The sequence below is a fragment of the Mandrillus leucophaeus genome, unplaced genomic scaffold (genome assembly GCF_000951045.1).
Source record: "Mandrillus leucophaeus isolate KB7577 unplaced genomic scaffold, Mleu.le_1.0 Scaffold381, whole genome shotgun sequence".
In the NCBI taxonomy this organism is placed as follows: domain Eukaryota; kingdom Metazoa; phylum Chordata; class Mammalia; order Primates; family Cercopithecidae; genus Mandrillus; species Mandrillus leucophaeus.
Window position 1 is genome coordinate 2,014,760 of NW_012104043.1, and position 9,432 is coordinate 2,024,191.

Consider the following 9,432-nt stretch of genomic DNA (forward strand, 5'->3'; position numbering starts at 1 on the left):
ACGTCGCGGCCCTCCCGGGATTGGTGGAAGGATCGTGGGGGAGCGGCAGCTCAGGACGGAATACGGCAGTGACCGCCCCGGTCGCGAGGGTGACCCTGCCCCGGGTTGCTGTGGGGGCGCAAGAACCCTTTCACTTTACGGCGAGATTAAGCTCAGGGTCAAGTTCTGAGCAAAAAGTGTCAAGGAGCCTTTTTGCAGCCTCCTGTACTATTGAAACAGATTCTGTGCCCTTTAAAGGAGATAATAACTAACATCTGGGGAGGGCTTTACAATTTAGAAAAGGCCTTTCACACACAGGCCTGTTTTATCTTCACAACAATCTTATAAAATAGATATATTGTTCCCATTTCCCAAATAATGAAACCGAAGCGCTGAAAAGTAAGTATTGTGCTCGGTGTCACAAGCTACTAAGTGGCATGGAAAACCAGGTCTCCTGAATCTAGCCTCCGGGTTTCTGCCCTCCACCAGCCCAACCTCAGAAAATTCTAATAGGTTCAGGGGGCTTTGGCAAATAGACCGTTGGGAAGAAGGGGAAACTTCAGGTCTAGTTAAGTCGCTGCCCGATTCCTGTTCCTGTTGTGAACATACCAAGGAAAGCAACAGGCTGTCTTCATTGTGTGGTTGCACCTTCCTTCCTGAAAGGGACGCAGAAAGATTACATCAAATGGCCCAGATGAGATTTCACCTCCAATATTTTATAGTTTAAAACGGGTGAAATTATTTGGATGAAGAAAAGCACCTTACTTAAATTCAGTATGATGTGTAATGTAAATTGGTATAATGTATGAAAATAAGCCCCTCCCTGCCTTCTGTGCTTTCCTTTTTAATTTTGTCTCTACTGCTCTGCTCCTCAACTCTTTTATTGTCCACATAATTGAAAACCTAATTGATGGATATTTGCAATTCCAAATTAAACCTTTGGCTACTTGACTTAATTTTCCGTGGATTGTTTTCCAAAATATAACTCTTCACTCTACTCCATATCCTCCTATCGGGAGATTGGTTTACCTAGACAGATAAAATAATTAAGGTGTCCCTGATGAAACCTGGTGGTGTATCTATATAGGATGAAAGTTTTGGTCATCCCTGAGCAGGATGGGACAGGAGTCACCTCTTACAAAGTGTTTGTGTGCCTTTTAAAGGTTTCTAACAGAGACTGATCTCTAATCAGTAACAAATATTTTAACGTTTTTGCTATATAATGAATACATTTCATTGTGAAACATGTATAAGCATGGTAATATATTATAATCTGAAAACTTTTACCGCTTCTATCTAAAATGTTTTCCTTTTTTGTGTTCTTTTTGTACCATCCCATAGTATCTCCTATAGGGCTCTTCAAACTGTGGTCAACTTAGTAAATGATGTTGACAGTGGAAGTGTGATAATTTTATTTTCCTGCCTTTGGAATTGAAGAATGTAATTTTGCAAAAATTTTGTTGAAGATGATGTAACTTTGGTTCAGAGAGTAGCTCATTCCATTTACATCAATATTCTTAAGGCAGTGGGCTAGGTGACAAGCCATATTGATGACAAAGACAGAGCTCTTATTTTCATGACATTCCAGTGTGGTGGCAGAAACAAGCAAGTAAATAAATAATTCCAATACACATTTCTATTGATTTATTTCCTGAATGGTGACTGGCTATTTAAAAAGACTAAATCAAATTAATTTTCTCATAATGAATAAAAAAGGATAGTCATGCCAGTGAGTTGTTATTATTTTTTAAAATGCCTGTCTCTCTTCTGGGTCACTTTATAAAAATAGTCAATAAGAAGGCTATTTTAAAAAGTGATTATATCTACTTTAAAAATTTTTTTGTATCTACTTTTTAAATTTCAGACATAAACAAAAGGAGAGTAATTATGTAATGGAGTTGCACATATTTAGCTTTGTTAGCTACACTTTCCTCCATCATCTTCCTAACAGGAATTCTTAAATTACATTTTTAGCACACTCAGTGAAATTCCAGCACTTTCTTAATTTTGACAACCTAGTATCATACATTTCAGATGATATTTCTAATAAGGTGAAGCATGTTTCTGACATCGGTGCTTTTTTTTTTTTTAAACAGAACCCCCTACCCCCGAAAAAAATCTCCCTTTTAAATATGATGATGGGACTTTTTAGCTGCTGCTTCATATAAGGACTCCTAGGATATTACCTGACAATTTTCAGCCATGGTTTCACTTAAAATTTAAAAACAAATTAGTAAAACCCCTGGGACTCATAGAAGCTCACAGGATGTATTCTCAGAGCACCTAAATAGCCCATGAGGAGGGAAAACAACATTAAGATAGAGGCAGGTGAGGAATGTACCCAGCCTCACAACATGGACATCTGTTTGGTCAAGCTGACGTACTTCTAAACTCTGCAGTTGTGCAAGATCCAAGCGTTTTAAGCCAGCAGTTTAAATTATGTTCTTCCAAATGACTGCATGTATATCTCAAAGGGCATTAATTTCTTCCCCCAAAGTATATAAATGAATCTTTTTTTTTTTTTTTTTGATGTGAATTTTCATTCCTGTTGTTCAGGCTGGAGTGCAAGGGCGCAATTTCAACTCACCACAACCTCCGCCTCCTGGGTTCAACTGATTCTCCTGCCTCAGCCTCCCAAGTAGCTGGGATTATAGGTATGCGCCACCATGCCCAGCTAATTTTGTATTTTTAGTAGAGATGGGTATTTCTCCATGCTGGTCAGGCTGGTCTCGAACTCCCAACCTCAGGTTATCTGCCCGCCTTGGTCTCCCAAAGTGCTGAGATTACAGGTGTGAGCCACCACACCCGGCATAAATAAATCTTAACCTGAGCATATACTTTTGATTAAAAATAGAATAAGGCCAGGCACGGTAGATTATGTCAATAATCCCGGCACGTTGGGAGGATGAGGCAGGAGGATCACTCGAACCCAGGAGTTCAAGACCAGCCTAGGCAACATAGTGAGATCCTGTATCTACAGAAAGCAAAAAAATTAGCTAGGCGTGGTCGTGCACAACTACTTGGCGAGGTCCCAGCTACTTCAGCAGCTGAGGTAGGGGGAAAACTTAAGCCCTGGAGATCGAGGATGCATTGAGGTATGATCATGCCACTGCACTCCAGCCTGGGTGACAGAATGAGACACTAACTCAAAATATATATATATGTGTGTGTGTGTGTGTGTGTGTGTATATGTGTGTGTGTGTGTGTGTGTGTGTATATGTGTGTGTGTGTGTGTGTGTATGTATGTATATATAAAATTAAACAACCAACCCGCACTTAGGGGAAAGTGGTGTAGATGAGGAGAGGGAGATGCTGGCACTGAGGAGGGAGGAAAAAGGAGCAAAGATTAGTCTAAGCCAGGTTAAGGGAAGTAGAGGAAGGCCCAGTTCCCAAAAAAAGAACACAAACCAAGAGGAGGAGCAGGATTTCAAGGCAAAGATTATGAGGAGGGCAGTGATATGAAATAGGACAGGAAAGGTCAGCCAGAAACTGATAGTGAAGGGCCCTACATGCCAACCTATGGAGCTTTCCTTTCATCCTAAATGCAGTGGGTAGGAGACTGATTTGATCATGCTGCATTTTAGAAAGATTACCAAGACTGCCACATGAAAGTGGATTGGAGATAGTCAGGCTACAATTATAATCCCTAAGGTTATGCAAGAAAATGTACAGAAAGCCAGGTATAGATTGTGGGCAGATAGAGAAATTCTTAGTTATCTGTCTCTATCCGGGAGGCAGATATGCAAATGTGAACCTGCTGTAAGAAGAACCAGGTGCACAATTATTATAATTAAAATAGCTGTCTGTATTTTGTGATGAATACTTTGCAGAAAACTTGATTCCTAGTGACCTGACATCACTTTTTCTAACAAATACGAAGTTCATATTGTATATGAATTTTTCCTCATTGCTACACGCTACTTCCCAATCCCAGTGGGGACTGTGAATGCTTTTTAGTCATGTAGTTGTATTGTTAAACTGATTTCACATTTAAAATAGTAATTTGCAAAATTGCAGTGCAGCTGGAACAAAACACAATGTGAGCACAATAATATTTTTTCATCCCGCAATACAAATGTAGGGATTTAACTGAGTTTCCACAATTTCCCAGACATTGTACACATATAACTTTATTTAATCTTCTTGAAAATGTGGGTATATTGTCTAGTTCATGAATAAAGAACCTCAGAGAGATATTTCATCTTGATCATGATTATATAACCAATTGAATAGTAGAAGCAGAATTTGAACTCAGCTCTTCCATGGCTGAAAGACATGTTCTTAACATACATAAAATTAGATCAGTATAAGTGTTTCAACTAATATCTATTAGCGTGAAATTCACATCAGCAGGCTCAAGGGAGCTGATAATGGGGTTTTCATGCTGACAGTTATATCTGGAGGACTAAATAAGAAGAGGAAAATGAAACCTGAATGATTATGGGAAACTCAAATAGTTGAGAAGTGGGAAGGAAAAGAAATAATAGACAGGGTTAGACTAGAAAAGTTAAGTTACAGTGCCCTGGTGGAGCAGTATTGGAGGTAAGAGCACCCTAAAGACTATGGCACAACTTCAAGAACTCAGCCCTCAATACTATAGTTCATCCCAACCCACATCACTCTTCTAAGTTCCAGACTATCACCCTCATTGGTTTGCAAGAAATTCCATGTGGTTGTCCCACAGGCACAATAAATTCAATGTATCTAACATGAACTTATACTACCCAATTCCTGTTATTTGGTTCCCAACTTTTGTTAATGGTACCATTATAGACTCGGGATTCTGATTCAAGTGTCCATTACTTACCAAGTCATATTTAACTCTCCTCTTAAATTTCTCCCTTCCTTATGAGTTATCTTCCCTTTTTTCGTTTTATTTCTTTATTCTTGTATCAAATAGCTACTAAGTGTCAGGTACTAATTCTGCTCAATTCTGGGAATATAAAGAGAAATAAGAGAATAACCTTGTTCTCAGAGAGTTCATATCTAGAAGGAGAGTGTGATAGGCTGAAGTCTAAGATGGCTCCCAAGATTCCCAATCCCGTGTGATTTCATTTCCTCTCCTTGAGTGTGAATGGGCCTGACTGAACCAGGTGAGCTCTGTTTTGAAAAGTAGATCTAGGAGCCAAAGAATGAGTAAGTCAGAGAGATCCAAAGCTGCAGCAGATTCTCTTCTGTTGTCCCTAAAGGAGCAAATTACCATGCTGTATAGAGGCCATATAGCAAGGACATGAAAGCATCCTCTGGGAGCTGAGCATAGCCTCTGGCCAACAACTAGTAAAAATTCAACAACAACAAAAAAAGGACCACAGTCATATGACTGCAAAGAAATGGTTTGTGCCAAGGGAACTTGAAAATGAACTTTCCCTAGTCAAGCCTCCAGATGAAGATATATCTGGCTACACCTTGATTTCATCCTAGAGAGATCCTGAGAGAGGACCCAGGTAAAATGTGCTGCAAGTCTAACCTACAGAAATTGTCAGGTAACGAGTGGGTGTTGTTTTAGACTGTTAAGTTTGTGGTAATTTGTTATGCAGTGACAGAAAACTCATATGGAAAGACAAAAGAATAAATCTTTATCTTGCTCAGTGCTAGGCTAGAGGCATGCATGATAGAGCGTAGGAGGCTATCAAAGCACAGACAGGGACATCCAACAAAGGCTAACAGACTTGGGGAAGGAATCCCGGCAGAGGTAGTAACTAAGATGAATTCTAAAACCAAAGAGGGAGAAGAGAGAAGGAGAGGGAAGGAGAAAAACCAAAGAAAAGAGGAAGTTGGGGAAAATGTGTGTGATCAAACGGGGACATGAAACTTCGTAGGCAGAAGGAGTTAAATATCTACAAGTCCCAAAGTCATAGAGTTCATAGTGACCTTTAGAAACTAAAAAGATGTCAATATGTCTAAATTCGGGGGCGAATGGTAAAAAGTGAGGATGGAGATTTAAAAAGAAAAAAAGAACGTTTACCATTTACTGATTGACTATGTGGAAGCCCACAGTGTCAGCTCATCCTGCCTCACCACAACCCCAAGTCAGAGACGGATGGCACAGGTCATTTGCTCGTTTGCCTCAAATCTAGTCTAGCCTAGTCTAGGTGCGCTTCCTCTACTCTGCCTTCAGTCACGGAGTGGATTCTCCCAAACCACTTTTTCAGGGCTTCTTTGCTGGGAAACTGGCTTCTGGGTGGGTTTGGCCAATGGCAGGCACTGGGAGGAGATAGAAGGGCAGGAAGAGAGGCAACTCCTGGGTATTTCTCTTCTTTCTCTGCTCTGGGCAATGGCTCTGGCCCAGTGGCAGCACCTCCTCTGTAGCCCCAGCTTCTACAGATCCCAATGAACAGCTCTGCCTCCTGAGCTCTTGTAACGCTAAGTTCTCCCTTAGTCCCCACCTTAGGGTGGCAGTTGCTTAATCCCTGAGTAGTCTCACCTTCCCCTTTTGGGTCTTTCAGTATTAAATTCTCTCCACTGAACTACCTGGCATGAGTGTTATTTTTGTAACTGGATTCTCACTGAATCACCATGTTTGACAAATGGAGAGCTACGAATCAGAAAGATTGAGCAACATGCCTAACGTCACACAGCTGGGATGTTGTGGGGCTGGGGTGTAGACGTTTGTTTGGCTGTGAAGCCTGTCTCTTTCCACCCAGCTGCATTGTCTCTCAGAAGCTTTCCATCACCATTCTGAGTCAGCTCCTTAGAACTTCACCATTACAGCAACCTCCACTCTCAGATTAATCTTCCTTAATTATACCTCTAGTCATGTGAGATATGTGGCAATTGCAAAGGGAATTCAGTATCAAATCCTCATTCTAGACTCCAGACTTTCCAGATTTTTTTTTTTTTTTTTTTTAGATGGTGTCTAGTTCTTATTGACCAGGCTGGAGTGCAGTGGTGTGATCTCGGCTCACTGTAACCTCCACCTCTTGGGTTCAAGCAATTCTCTGCCTCAGCCTCCTGAGTAGCTGGGATTACAGGCGCCCACCACCAAGTCCGGCTAATTTTTCTGTTTTTACTAGAGACAGGGTTTCACCATTTTGCATTTTGGCCAGACTGGTAACTGTTGACCTTGTGATCCACCTGCCTTGGCCTCCCAAAGTGCTGGGATTACAGGCGTGAGCCACTGTGCATGGCCCCAGAATATTTCTTAAACCAGTCTTTTTGGCTTCACTTTTGCTAGATATTTTGCTCTACTTGAAAGCTGCCCTTGATTTTTACTTGTATGTCTTTACTTATTCTATTTCTGTTCCCTTTAGCTAGACTGCTCTAGTTCCACCTTAAAAAACAAACAAAAAAATACATGACTGGATCTTGCTATGTTGCCCATGCTGGGTTCAAGCAATCCTCCTGCCTCGGCCTCCCAAAAGTGCTGAGATTACACACATGAGCCACCATGCCTGGCCTCCACCTTTTGATACAATATCTGTCCTTTGAAGCTTATTTCTTTATTCATGTATTCATTCATTCAACAAGCCTGGGACAGAGTACATTCTAGGCCCTTAGGAGAGAAAATAGAACAAGATGACTCTATGGCCGGGCATGGTGGCTCAAGCCTGTAATCCCAGCACTTTGGGAGGCCGAGACGGGCGGATCACGAGGTCAGGAGATCGAGACCATCCTGGCTAACACGGTGAAACCTCGTCTCTACTAAAAATATACAAAAAAAAAAAACTAGCCGGGCGAGGTGGCGGGCGCCCGTAGTCCCAGCTACTCGGGAGGCTGAGGCAAGAGAATGGCGTAAACCCGGGAGGCAGAGCTTGCAGTGAGCTGAGATTTTGCCACTGCACTCCAGCCTGGGCAACAGAGCGAGACTCCGTCTCAAAAAAAAAAAAAAAAAAAAAAGAACAAGATGACTCCTATCTTCTAGAATGGGGGTGGGCATACTTTTTCTGTAAAGGGCCAGATAGTAAACATTTTAAGTTTTGTGGGCCACATGGTCTCTGTCACTACTCAACTCTGCTATTATAGCACAAAGGCAGCCATAGGCAGTACATAGAGAATGAATAGACTATTCCAATAAAACTTTATTTACAAAAGTGGGTGTTAGGTTGTAGTTTGCCGTGGTTTGTTGAGCCCCTCCTCTAAAAACTCACAGCTAAACAGATGGAAAAGCCAGGAGAAAATGATAATGCATAAAACATATCAAAGAAATATGGAAGATTGTACAGTAGGCACATGTGACAACAATAACATAAACATACCCTGAGAATGAACCTGTATGGCAGATACACCTGACAGCAATAACGTAAGCATACCCAGAGAATGATCCTGTACGGCAGACTCACCTGACAGCAATAACGTAAGCATACCCTGAGAATGACCCTGTGGTCTAAGAAGAATGTGTGTTTGGAGTTCCAAACTAAGGAATCCAGGAGTGGCCAGCCCAGAGATTCATTCCTTATCTATGAGGACCATAGCCTGCAGCCTATTCCATGGAATGCAGGCTGTACAGGGGATGGAGGCTCTCTTTTGTTTTGGGTTAAATGAAGATTGCCAGGTGGAGGTTGCTAGGGAAGTGTGTTAAGTGAAAATGCCATATAAATTGCATGCTTTTTACAATTGGTTGTGGTTCTCCTGTCCAGCCCACCAACACTAGACCACCCTGTATTTCAGTCCCCTCTATAAACCCTGTCTTGTTTGCAGGCTCCAAATCTCTTCTTCAGCCTCTCAAACATGGTGCCATCCCTAATGAAGTCAACAGGGGTCCAGCATGACAGGATAGAAGTACAAGTGTCAGCATCTATGTGGGTCCCAAGAGGGGAAATTAGAAACAAAAAGGAAGAAGAGAACATAGGCCAGGCACGGTGGTTCATGCCTGTAATCCCAACACTTTGGGAGGCCAAGGTAGGCGGATCGCCTGAGGTCAGGAGTTCAAGACCAGCGTGGTCAACATGGCGAGAGCCTGTCTCTACTAAAAAATACAAAAAATTAGCCAGGCATGGTGGTGGGAGCCTGTAATCCCAGCTACTTGGGAGGCTGAGGCAGGAGAATTGCTTCAATCTGGGAGGCAGAGGTTGCAGTGAGCTAAGATTATGCCATTGCACTCCAGCCTGGGAGACAGAGTGAGACTCTGTCTCAGAAAGAAAAAAGAAAGAAAGAAAGAAAGAAAAAAGATGACATAGTCAAAGAAACTATAAGAAATTATAAGAAAATTTCTTATAATGAAAGATGAATGATTTCAGATTGAAAATGTTTATAAAGGTGCCAAAGAGAAAAGGAAAGGCCCAAACTAGATACATTATAATGAAATGTCCAAGTAACAAACATAAAGAAGAAATTCTGAAATCTTCTAGAAAGAAAGAACATGTTAGGCCGGGCGCGGTGGCTCAAGCCTGTAATCCCAGCACTTTGGGAGGCCGAGGCGGGTGGATCAGGAGGTCAGGAGATCGAGACCATCCTGGCTAACATGGTGAAACCCTGTCTCTACTAAAAATACAAAAAGCTGGGCGTGGTGGCGGG

At 41.8% G+C, this 9,432-nt stretch overlaps 1 long non-coding RNA gene across 1 annotated transcript; it reads left to right on the forward strand.

Moving 5' to 3' along the window:
• The first annotated feature begins 6 nt into the window (after positions 1 to 6).
• Positions 7 to 8,952, forward strand: LOC105547241. The gene is made up of 3 exons (XR_001007196.1): positions 7 to 378; positions 1,321 to 1,468; positions 8,617 to 8,952. It is a non-coding gene; the product is annotated as an uncharacterized LOC105547241 (long non-coding RNA).
• Positions 8,953 to 9,432: the final 480 nt, after the last annotated feature.